The sequence below is a fragment of the Ceratotherium simum genome, chromosome 5 (genome assembly GCF_057802395.1).
Source record: "Ceratotherium simum simum isolate JZ-2026a chromosome 5, ASM5780239v1, whole genome shotgun sequence".
NCBI lineage: Eukaryota > Metazoa > Chordata > Mammalia > Perissodactyla > Rhinocerotidae > Ceratotherium > Ceratotherium simum.
The window spans coordinates 46,058,189-46,071,188 of record NC_141904.1 but is presented as its reverse complement, the minus strand read 5'-3'; the positions used below and the strand labels follow the sequence as shown (position 1 = coordinate 46,071,188).

Genomic DNA, 13,000 nt, shown 5'->3' with positions numbered 1-13,000 from the left:
GTATTGTACACTTAAAAATCTGTTAAGAGGGTAGATCTCATTTTAAGCATTCTTACCACCATAAAATTTTTAAAAAAAAGAGCAGTAACAATATCATGCACTGTGCCTCGATTGTGAGGATTCAATTCTATTTAAAAATGTAAAAACCAGAATGCAACAAGCACAATTTGCAAGGCAGCTGTGCAGGGCCCACCGGGCTAAGAAACTTCAGTGGCCAGCACTGACCAGTCTCCAGTGCCTGGGGTGTGCATGGCCCTCATCTCACGTCGTCCACAAAGCGGACTTCACAGCAACCCTGACTCACATCCCGATTCTCTGAGGCAACGCTGTCCAACACATAGCTACTAACTACATGTGGCTTCTTAAATTTTAAGTGAAATTAAATAAGATTCTTAAAATTCAGTTTCTCAGTCACACTAGCCACACTTCAAGTGCTCAGTAGCTACATGTGGCGAGTGGCTCTGCATTGGACAGTACCGATTTAGAGCATTTCCGTCATCCCAGAAAGTTCCATTGGACAATGCCGCTCAAGAAATAGGCTCTATATGGAACCCCATCGGCCTCACGTTTAGATCTAGAAAAATGAAGAATGTTTAGTCATCATGGCCACCAGCAGCAGCATCCCTAGGCTATGACAAAAGAAACAAAAAGAGAAGAAAACCCTGGAATTTGGCTGATTTTCCTGCATTTACTAACATCTTCAAAGAAACAGCAGCAGTTCTCATCTCTTTAAACGTTCACTCTGCGCTGTTTTGTTTTTTATTTAACTGCCAGTTTAAGTCTTTGCGTTAGAGAGTGCCTGTCTGTCTGTCCGCACCTAGCATCTCAGCTCCACCAATACCCGGCTAAGATCCATCTCCTAAGGAGCGTTTACCAAGGCTGAGTTAGAGAGCTTTGTCCAGGCTGAAAACTCATGCCCCCAAACTACTTCCAGAAATTATACGCGAGTGGAAGAGCCTGACAACGTGGGTCTATAGTAGATTTCATATTTTTAAGTCTTATCTTGAATGCTTATCTTTTATTTCTAACATGAAAGAAAACTGATTTTGAAGAACTCATGAAAAGGGATAGGTGTTTGCAGGAGTATAAAAGCACGGCAACACGACGATTCTAAAGAGGGTGTGGCCACCTCGCTGGAGACGAACATTGGATATGACACTGGGTTTTCAAATTCTTGGTTTGGGGACAGAATTCACAGACTGGCCACCCCCTCTGCTTGGCGGAGACAAAATCAAGTCTGTCAGACAATGGGTTTGCTTGTCTACACTTGTCAGTGTGACTGGAGCACAGTCTGAAGGGGGCCAGGGCCACAGCGAGAGGAAGAAATTTAACCTGAAAGTGGGATTAACTGGTTTCACTAGATTTTTTTATTTTTAAAATTGGAACTGATTCCTCAAAGCGCACCCCCCATACACACACACACTCCTCAAAACAAAACAAACCAAAAAACCCACCTCGAATTACTCTTTCACCAAATTCCTACATAACCAGGGTGGATCAACGTACCAGTGAGAAAATAACTTTTGCCACGGCATGTATCTCAAACAAAAACTGAGCTGGACAAACAGTCAAGCCTGTTTTCTTTAATGTTATAGGACAATTGGTCATGTCTATTTCTCAGTATCAGTTTTCAAATTAAACTGGAATGGTTTAGGCTCATTTGAAATGGTATATACATTTAACTATTAATAAGTATAATATAACGATATACTTGTAATAAGTATATTATATGCTTACATAATGTATACCTATTATTAATATATCAATAAGTATAAGAAGTCATCGGCTGATGACTATTCCCCTCTTATATGGGGGATAGGAATTCTTACGAGGCACATGGGGGGGCCGCCCCGTGGCGCAAGCAGTTAAGTGCTTGCGCTCCGCTGTGACGGCCTGGGGTTCGCAGGTTCGGATCCCAGGCGTGCACCAACACACCACTTGGCAAGCCATGCTGTGGCGGCGTCCCATATAAAGTGGAGGAAGATGGGCACGGATGTTAGCCCAGAGCCAGTGTTCCTCAGCAAAAAAAGAGGAGGATTGGCAGATGTTAGCACAAGGCTGATCTTCCTCACAAAAAAAAAAAAAAGAGGCACATGGGGGTTAATAAAGGTTTCCTCTGCGTTACAGTGTTTCTCCTAGTGAAACTGACTTACGTAATGCCCATTAGTTACATGCCCTAAGCAAATTGTCTGTTGGTTTTCTCTTAGCCCGAGCAGTGAAAACTGAAAATAATTTTTTTGTTGTTGTTGTGAGGAAGATCAGCCCTGAGCTAACATCCATGCCAATCCTCCTCTTTTTGCTGAGGAAGACTGGCCCTGGGCTAATATCCGTGCCCATCTTCCTCCACTTTATATGGGACGCCGCCACAGCGTGGCCGGACAAGCGGTGCATCGGTCGCGCCCGGGACCCGAACCGGGACCGCCAGCAGCAGAGCACGCGCACTTAACTGCTATGCCACGGGGCCAGCCCTGAAAATAAATTTTTTATTAAGTGTAAAGCTCTACTTGACAAATTACTACTTCACTGATAATTGAATTAGCACATTGCAATTTTTCTTTACTTTGCCTGAGTGTTTTTTTTATTAAAGAGAAAAAAACACCAATTTTTAAAAAGCATATTATCCTTAATCTATTTCATCAACCTAGTTATTATTTAAATCATTGTGGGAAGGAAAAGCAGTCCCACTGCTGTTCTTCTATTAAAGGAATATAACTTAAGTGTGCTGCATCTAACAGAAGAGAGCTCTCACTCTTTGGGTTCCGAAAACGTAGTAGTTGCAAGAAAACAAAAATACAGGAGTTCTAGCTACTTCCTAATCTTCATTTAGCATATATAAAAATCAAACCTCAGAAGTTATAATGTCCATTTCTGTGGGACAGCTGCAAATTCAACTCTTGTTTGTGAAATTTGTGTTGAATAAAGATTTTTTTAAAACCAATTTAAAAGCTTTACCAAGAACCTGGTGAGTATACTGATGTTGTTTTTAGTTCTACCGACAAGATCTATAAAAGATATGTGCTTAAACTTGCTGTATTTGTCTTTAAATATTCTCACTGTAAGATGTTAAGGACTTGCAGGAAAGCAATCTATTAAAACTGGGTATTTATATTATCAACACAGTCTTGAATATCTTTTAATCAGAAAATAGTTCATGTAACTTCTACTTAGTTCCTATTCATTTTTCTCCCTTCACTGTATTAAAATAAATTAGTAAAACTACCCAAAATTTAAGACAACAGCAAGGCCTGTAAACGCAGGTTTCAGACTCCAATTTCTCTGGGAAATTTTTGCTTTCCAATGTTCTTTGCCCTGGGATTTAATTTTTCCCTTTTATGGATGACATCCAAGAAGTCCCAGTTTTGACATTTGCAGACAGACATTTCTCTGTAGGTTAAAAGCAATGAAGTTTATTCAAATAGAGAATTCTCTGAGCTTAACTTAGCTTATAAACCTCTCTTATAAGCTAGCTTTTGCTAAAATCTCAAGAGCATAAATCCCCAAGCCTAAATTATCAAATTTGATTGCCCCTCTTTTTGCAAAAAGTCACATACTACAAATAGTATCTAATTGTTACAAAAAAGTATACATACATAAGGGAATAGACAGATACTAGATTTTACTTATAAAAGATATTACTAAAATATGTAGCTCTCCTATAATCACAGACCGTTGAATTTCTGCAACTGGCTAGTTCTCAGGTAATCCCATATTTCTCAGCAAATTTTTCATTTTCTCTTACTGCTAATCAGAAACTCTAAAAAATAAATCAGAAGCACTTTAACGGAGTAGATGAAAACAGGTAAAAGTTCTTGAAACCCATGTAAAAATAGACATGATCACGGCCTAATGTCACGTCTTTTATATCTTAATAGCCTCGCTTGTCCTATTTTACACACTCTTTATGAGAAGTAGATTCTTCTGGTTATCAGATATGACCTGAGATTTAAAACTCTGCCATAATAAACTTTTAAAAATCTTGAATACTGTACAGGAACTGGAAGAGACATTTGTTTGGAGTGTGATTTATTTATTTACTTTTGGCCATACAATAGCAAATTAAGGGGCTGGCCCTGTGGCATGTTGTTAAGTTTGCGCGCTCTGCTTTGGCAGCCTGGGGGTTCACAGGTTCAGATCCTGGGCACAGACCTACTCACCGCTTATCAAGCCATGCTGTGGCAGGTGTCCCACATGTAAAGTAGAGGAAGATGGGCACGGATGTTAGCCCAGGGCCAATCTTCCTCAAGCAAAAAGAGGCTTGGCAACAGATGTTAGCTCAGGGCTAATCTTCCTCACACACACACAAAAAAATTAAAACCTGATTAGCAAAGAGCCACTTACAAGAGACAGTTCCTGATGGAAGCTGGGTTGGACCCCACCCAGTGGACTAGGAAAGCAGAGTATACCCCACACTGTCCTGGGATGAAGCAGGATTACAGCTACTATAATACCCCCATGTTCCCTCTGTGGCCAGATTCCACACAGCCAGCCAGTAGCAACGAAGTCAGTTATAAGTCAGCTACAGAAAGTAACCAAAAAAAAAATCACTCTCCCAGAAATACCTGCCGTCATAATTACTGCTCTATCAGGAAAATAGATTTTACAGAATTACGTGTAAGACTTTAGAATTGATATTCTTTTACTTATCAATTCAATGGGAAATTTAAAAAGAAAAAAAAAAGATTTAGCTTTCCTAACGCATGGCTACTCCTCTGTTCGGCTGTTCTTAAAAATAATTTATGTAAAGCAGGATTTTCTCTAAATATACTGTCCTCTCCCATATACACATTGAAAACGATATTTGCATACAGCGAGTGTATGCACTGATACACATGGTAAAAACTTAAAAAATATGGACTGCATAAATCAGTAGCTGATTTTAAATATACACCAACTTAAACAGATTTGTTTGCAATTTCTGAATTCCTCAGGTAGAAAAGATGTTTCTTGCTGGCTGAGGTTCTAGAAGATGTTTATACTCTAGAGAGTGTGCAAAACTGCTTCCCCATATAAACAAAGAAAGACAGGCTCCAGGATCTTGGTATTCTAACTTTGCCTTTGCTATTAAATATCCACTCAATGAATGTGATGGAGACCAGCGAAATCAGTCCGTCATGCTACAGTAAACATGATATTTTGTGTGCTGCCCAAGACATTTTTTTCTCATGAATATAAGTCACCTGCCATTTATTATGAGATTTTTTTCCCCGACTGACACCCCATTATGTATATTCAGTCAAGCTCAAACGAGATTTCAAGTGATCAATATACTATTTGTGCTGAAAGTCTATTAGCCGCTCTAGCAATAAACTCTGCAGTGAAACAAAAATGGAGAGATATTTAGTGAGCTGAATTACACGGAAATCCATGTTTTGGGCAAGAGGGCAGAGACAAGAAGGCAGAAAAGCAAGGTCAAGAGAAGGTAGGAGAGACATTTTTCCTAATAAAAATCAGCTTTCTAGAGCCTGACCACTGATGAAATGCATTAAATGCCTAAGAATTTTTCAAAAATATCTTAAATTACATGTTGAGGTCTGTAACAAAGCAGGGAGGGGTCTAAACCAGCACTGGGTCCCTTCCCGAGAACAGACAGTTCCCTCCGTAAAGAGCCATAGTTAGAAGTATTCTATATCTATAAAGTAGAGAAGACAGACCATCCCCAGGAAATCTGTGAAAGCCCGCACCATCTATCATCTTTGTGTGAAACAGCAATGGCCTCCTGCATATTTTAACACTTTCCATTTTATAACTGAAGTGTACCAGATCCCAACAGCGAGACCTTCATCAGCTGAGCTAGAGGAGCATTTTAGTTAATGTACGTGGTAGGAAAGGTAGCTCGAGAGTAGCCATAGGATTTCATCTGGCACAAAAGAACTCTGCTCCTGAGCCTGCATGTGTCTACGTACTGGGATCCGTCTGCGTGAGCCAGGAGAAGATCAGAAGAGGCAGGGCCACCCAGAAAGATGTGACATCTGGGGAAGTGTCAGTTCAGCATTACCCAGACACAAAAGGTTCATGTTCTATTACCAGAAAAATAATGTGGTGGGGAGGGGTAGAGAAGAATGCCAGTCAATGGCTACGATGGCCATCATAGAAATTACAGTGCTGCGCAGTGAACAAATGTTGGTCTAAGTTAGGCATCCCTCCTCCAACCCAAGGGGATACCTCCTTCTAGACTCTTATTTATGAGGCTAGAGTCTGAGTAGAAGGAACGAAAACGGGAAGAACTGTTCTGTATAGAGCTCCAGAATTATCAATATTTGATTATTTGGTTTGCTGAACTTACATTTGGAACCACTCTCAGGCAGAAGAGCAGAGTCACCTTCCACTGTATCACAGGAACACCTGTAAAACCAAAATATTTAGATTATTAGCAGTCTGAATAGTTTCCAAATTCCACCAGTAGCAAAGAAGATGGATAGTAATCTGACCAAAGCAGATGCATCCTGAGCTACACCTAGACAAAAGCTATTTCTCGTGACATTTTTGGTTCTAAAACCTAGAGCATGACTACTTTTAAATCGGCAACCTAAAAGACACATTGCAAAAAATATACTTTACTTATAATATGAACTATTGTATTTGTTCACTGCCTCTTCTTGAGGGTCCTAAGTATTAAGATACCCAAGCACAGCAGAATCAGAGCCCACATCCACCAGGAAACAATAAAAACCCTCCCCACTACCCCAAATCTCCTCAAAATAAATAACTGAGTAATCCTAAACAGCAATTCTAGTTTGTGTAGGATGCATGTGTATGTGGCAAACGTGCACACCAAAGTGCATTCTTTAATTTTGCAGAGACGCGTGTGCAAGAATTTAATGTCACACAATTTTAAAGGAGCAGCAATTTTCAAATGGTTTTTCAAAGGCTGCTCCCTACTGCCCCAACTCAATACTCACACGCCCCAAAATACGTAAACATATTAATTTTTAAATACTTAAAACCAATGATATTACTAATATTACAACCCCCTGTAATAAGTGGATTAACAAAGGGTGTTTTCTTCCATTTCCTTGCAAAATACACAGAACTTGACATCCTCCAATGGAAAAAGGTAAATGCTTGGAGGCCAACTCTAAAAGAAGTCAGACATCAGACGCCCCTCCTCATCCTGCAAGGCTCTGCAGCATCCTAAAAAAGCTCAGTGTCCATCAACACCATCTCCTATGGTAAAAAATAAGATTTGTTGGCTGGCTAAAGCTGCCCAGGTGTTTATTCAGCCAGCACACTCACTTCTCCAGGAGGTGGGTGTTCTGGAATGCTCCTCATAAATGCCATGTACATATTTACTGTGGGAACTCAAGGAGGTACTGTTCTGGAACCTTCTTACACTGCAATTAAGTATGCAAGCAGGCAGAGCTAACTTCCACAAAATAATCACTGCAAATCTTAGGAAAAGACCCTCTTTGAAACCAGGCTGCCAGAGCACCAGTGTCCGAGCAAAGCACTAGAGACATTCCATCAACGTGACGCTGGAAGCCGAAGCCAAAATCTATTTTGATTTTGGAATGACCCGAAATCACAGACAATTTACCTGATTGCGTGAAATTGAGATTTCCTGGTGAAATCTCAAAGCCTTCTAGGTGCCACGATTTGTAGGTGTGGTTTGTGGACTTAAAAGAGGGAAAAGATAGTATAAGAAAGAAGGAAAAAAGCAGAAGGTGTCTTCAGCAGCTTTGAACGTACATCAGTTCGGAACAGACAGGAAATTTTCACCCAGAGTCTCACTTCATACTGGAGGAATGTTGAGCTGCAGCTAACTGGTCACCACATCCAGATTTAGACATGCATCAATTCACTCTAGCCATCACGGGAAAAGTATCATTCTCTCTTCTTTGAATCCTTTATTGGCCTTAAAAAATGAATGGTAACATCAAGTGGGCGCCCCTTTGAAAATTTTTTTGTTTTTTAAAAAAAGAAAGAGTTATAAACCAATGTTACCTCAATGAAAAAATCTTTAAAAGGAAAGAAAAAAGTCTTGTGATCTCTCTCTCTCATGGTCAGACCCACTGTCTGCAGTAGACGATGCGGATAAGCACGGCTATGATAATAATGAATTGTGAATTTGTAATGCCTCTTTCTTCAGAGCAGCTCAAAACATTTTCTTTCCCATAGATTTGCAGTAAGATTTGAAATCTCCTTCCCTGGTTGCAGAAATGGCCTTCCTCTAATCTGACATGACATGACTGGGTTCTGATTGAAGGACCAGGCAAGTAAAAGGTAGCCTCATTCATCTGTTTCCTGCTCCAATTATGCATCTCTGTACTGAGATGCCAGGTGCTTGTATATTCCACAAGCAAGTTTATTGCCTGCAGATGAGCCCCTTCTTTCTAAAAAACTTACTTTTATAAAGAAATTTTATTAAGAATACCAGAGCGAAAATAATTCTTTTGGGCTTCACTATATGCTTTGAAATTTGTCCCTCCAATCACGTCTTTTAGCCCCAAGATCTTAAAGTTTGGAAGCAGCTCCCACTTCACATCCCTTTTCTATCAAAATCGACCTCTCCAAGTTAAACGGACATTTGAACAAGCTGACAGGTGAAACCGAATAATACTGTGCTTTTAAGACTTTCCTACAGATTAAAGCCTACCCTCCAAAATTTTAGTAATTATCTGAATGAACGTAACACCCAAGCCTGGAAACTGCCTCTCCCTGCACCACTGCAACTGTCGAATTCCTTTCTGGCCTTTCATGCAGATGCTCAAAACAGGGTGGGGCTCCCTGGTCTTGCATGCAATGTTAAGGGAGTCTGTGCTGCAAAGAAAACTCAATTAATCGTTCATATTCCAGTTTTTCAGTATCCTTCGCAAAAACCTTTGAAATAATCATGTTGTTAGGAGTGCCACTATTTCTAATGTTAAGATTTAGATTAAAATCTTTATGTCAAACCAAATGTTCTGTGCACAAGCATGGATGCCAGGTACTGCAAAGAAAGTGCCAAGTCAAAGAATTGGGGAAAAACCTCCCTGAAGAAGAGATGAGAGGAGGAGATGAGCTTCTCTGTTTATGGATGTCTCGGTTGAAGCTTTTTCTTTTTTTCCCTCTTTTCTACAGGTACAGTTCTTTAGAATCTACAAGTAAAATCCAACCCTGCTAAGCCATGCTGGCTCCCTTATGAGTCAGCAGGCCACTGAGCAGCTCTGACAGTGCAACCCAGAGTAAACGGCAAAGAGCTGTCTTTGGACACACCCATTTACTAATCCTAACTCTGATTTTTTAAAAAATCATCTTTATGCTACTTTATGGTGTCTGACCTCAGAACTTATATCAAAAACTGCACCCTTCCACCTCTACCAAAGAGGACGGAGGCTCCAAGCTTTTCCCTTCTGCTCTTTTACTGAGCACAATTGGATTAGGGCTTATTTCTTCCTCGATGGGCAACTCCTGTTTCTCTTTCTCTCTAGTCAGTCTGCGTGTTATCAGCTTGACATTCCCTTCAGTGGCACATGACAAATCAAATTGGCCATCACTGCACTCATCAAAGGAGGATGTTTTCTATTTCCGAGGACTGTTTCCTCCACTCCTTTTACAATCATGGACACACCAAAGAAACACATCTTGGTATTTTTGTTTGTTCGTTCTTTGAAGGGGGAGGGTGGTAAGAGATAATGAATGAATACAACTCACCCTAAAGAAGAGCAACCGATAGCCATAAAGCCAAGGGCACCATCTCAAAATACGATTTTAAATACTTAGTGCCTACACCTTAAGTTGAAAGCATTCATCCAAAAACGCAGACATTGTTAGCTTTGAAAAACTTTACCAGAAAATGAAACAAATTATTTTCCATGCCTTTTTTGCATGATTCAGCACTTTAAATTTCTGTCAAGAAGTTAAGAGGTAAAAGGAATATTTTCTGGGTACCTTAAAACCTCACACACTCTCTACTGAGCCACCTGCTCTGCTGCTACATGGGCATATCAAAAACGCGGGGATCACTAGTTTGCTGCCTTAACACCCAGTGCCCACCTCGGAGCAGCGCAATTTCCCTCTCCAGCATCTAAGTGGCTTTTGGGGACGGAATGACCCGCCGCAGAGGCTTCGCCTCTTCTCGGGCTCATCCTCCTCGCCTGGAAGCCACACACACGCAGGCACACTCAACTGCACCTGTCTAACCCCCATCAGCTGCAGCTACACGCTCCACCTGGTGTGTCTTTTCAACCTTTGTCAAGTATCTCAAGACTAGAATTTCCCGAAGCCCTTCTCCCAAATCAAGGCTTACGCGGGAGCCCCCAACCCGCAGGAGCAGCAAGAGGAGGCAGAGATGGAGAGAAACCTCGGACTTGCTCTGCAAACTTAACCTGCGCAGCGCACCGACCCGCGTCTGCCTCCGAAAACCCGCATGTCCCCCGCACTGTGCCCGCAGCATCCCACGCCCTCACTGCACACTCACCTGCCGGTCGGCAAGCCGCGCGCCACCTCGGTGCAGCCTCTCCCTGCGACCTCCTTCCGCGAGCCTCCGCGCAGGGTGCCGGGAGCCCCCTCAGGGGTGGCGGGGACCGCTGGCCGGCTCGGGGCAGGGCGGCGGGACGCCGGGCGCCGGCGGGAGGAGCGCACCCGGGCGGGTCCGCGCCGAGCCCGAGCGAGCGGGCGAGCGGGGCGGGAGGGGCCATTTGTAACCGAGCAGACGCTACCACCGCCCCTTACTCGCGGGGGGCGGGGGCGGGTGGTCAGGTGACGGCGGCCCACCCTCCGCCGCCGAGCCGGGTGGTTCCTGCCCAGGAGGAGCCCCCTGGCGCGCTCTGATTGGAACTCCCGCCGCAGCGGCGGGGGAGGGGGGCACGTGACAGCCCGGCCCCGCGGCCTGGCGCGCCCCACCCCCGCTGGGCACCCCATCTTCCTCCTGGAAAAGCCGGGGGACACAGGGAAGCGGGGGAGCACGCGGGGTGCAGGAGAGTCTACCAGCCCCTATAGCCGCAGCTCGGGGTGCTCCTGGCTGCTGAACCCGGAGAAGGGTTCCCCTGCGGCCGGCCGGCTGTCACTGTCCTCCCGCCCTGCCCTTGGCCGCAGTACCCTCCCCTTGGCCGCAGTACCCTCCCCCCAAACCTCCAGGCACTGGCACTCTGTGAAGACCACCGCCACTCCATAGATACTAGTGGCACTTAGGAGAGTGTTTTTTTTGGTTTTTGTTTTTCTCTCTGCACACCGGCACATTGTGCCAGAGAGAACCCACGACGAGGCATTGCAGACACCGCCCAGCTCCGAAGCCCGGGAGACCTCCGACCACGCCCAGGGATGTCTGCCGGCTCCCGGGTGAAGTCGCGGAGGGAGTCGGGCCTGCTACCTCGGGAGGAGGAGAGGGCGCCGCCGCGGCAGCTGCAAGTCCCCGATCCTCCCCAGAAAGCAGGCCGGGTGGAGGGGAGAGAGGGCGGCCATCGGGGTGCGAATCCAGTTCTAGACTCTGGGATCATGTTGCTAATAATAAAGGTCAAATTAAAACAACTAAGCTAGTGGTGCCGGCAGGCACGCCCCGCGTGGTAGTGAGAAGCTCGGCTATTAATCATCCATAACGAGCTTTGCTTTTCTCAAGTGGGAGAACCGGGCGATGCGAGAGCCCCCTGGAGTTGCGCGCTGTTCTAAAGCCCCAGTGCTACCGCAGAACGAATGGATTGCGCAGCCTCTTCCCCCACCTCCGCGGGGCCCTCTCTCCCGGCTGCACCACCCTAGAAGGCAGGAATTCGGAGAAAATGCGGCGTCACGTTCGCCGCTGTGCCGGCGGACGCGTCTGCGCCAACTCCAGCAACACGTGGGGACAGCGAATCTGGGCGTCTGCCCTCTCCACTTGGGTGGTTATGTGGGTATACTTATATGATTATTTATTATAACCAGATTAGAAGGAAAAGTCTGTCTCTACACTGGATTCTTTCAAACTTTTGTCCAAGGGAGTTTTGTACTTGGTTTGGGTGGGGACGCGGTTTCCAGTCGAGGTCGCCACGGCACTCAGCTGAGTCCCAGGGCACCGCGAGGAGGAAGACGGAAGTCCCTGGGCCCTGGGTGCTCCAACCTCTGTTCCCCGTTTTGATCAGCCGCGCAACACGTCTTTCGCCCCTGAAGGCCTTTCCAACCGAATGTGACTCTTAGTGTTGAAGCTGGGAGACCTTGACCCGTTGATAGATGGGTTTCACCGGTCGCGGGACAAGTGACAAGCAGGTTTACCCGAAAAGGGGGTTTACTCGTAAAGCTTCTGGCACAAATGCTTGATAGGGAAACTTTGAGGAAGCTGAGAATCTAACCATTATAAATTGGGTGTGGGTAGAAGGAGAAGCATCTGATACAACAAGAAAGGCATTGCTGCCGTTACCCGCCTTCTCCAAACCACAAAGGTTGGGGAAATTGCATGAGTCAAGTGTAAGTCCGTCGGGAGGAAAAATGCTTGGTTAAAAAAACAACACCTCTTTAATAGGAAGGTGGGTAAGTTTTGCATTTCCAGGTGTTGATCTTGAGGATACTGCCACATTAAAATTGGAGGTTGATTGTGACAAGAGAATCCCAGCACACAGGACGCAGACAGAATTTTCACAGTTAAAAATAAAGAAATAGTCTTCCTCCCCTCATCCCCATTCTCCTCTTCCCCATCAGCTTTTCCAGCAAGGACTGGAGACCGGGAGGCTGTAGCGCAGGGTAGGCGGCGGGGCCACTTGTTGCGGCACAACCAGAGGAGGTAATTTCCAAGCGGATCCGGCGGAGATTCAGAGCTAAAATCCCTTCTCCCGGATTCGGACGCTCCAGAAGCCGAGGCAGGCGGCGAGCACTGACTCACTGCCTCCAGGAGATTTTTTTTTTTTTAACTTGAACTCTGGACCATCTTTTTGAAATGCTTTGTCTTGCACATCTGGGAATTACTCGGTGCGGTTAAATGCGTGCCGCACGCGCGCGCGCACACACACACGCAGGGGATCGCCCTGCATGGGGGGAGGTGAGTGGCACAGGTGCCTCGGACTTTCCTGGGTTCTGCCCTTGGGAAGCAGAGCAAGGGGGACGGCCTCGATGTGGCTGC

At 44.8% G+C, this 13,000-nt stretch overlaps 1 pseudogene across 1 annotated transcript in view; it reads right to left on the bottom strand.

Annotated features, from left to right (window-relative positions):
* LOC147917020 (uncharacterized) overlaps positions 1-10,616 on the bottom strand; it is a 118,477-nt pseudogene extending 107,861 nt beyond the window's left edge. Inside the window, exons 1-2 of the transcript XR_015552205.1 lie at positions 10,397-10,616; positions 6,284-6,342 (exon numbers count right to left, since the gene is read on the bottom strand). The product of XR_015552205.1 is annotated as an uncharacterized LOC147917020 (transcript). The remainder of the gene's footprint in view (positions 1-6,283; positions 6,343-10,396) is intronic.
* Positions 10,617-13,000: the final 2,384 nt, after the last annotated feature.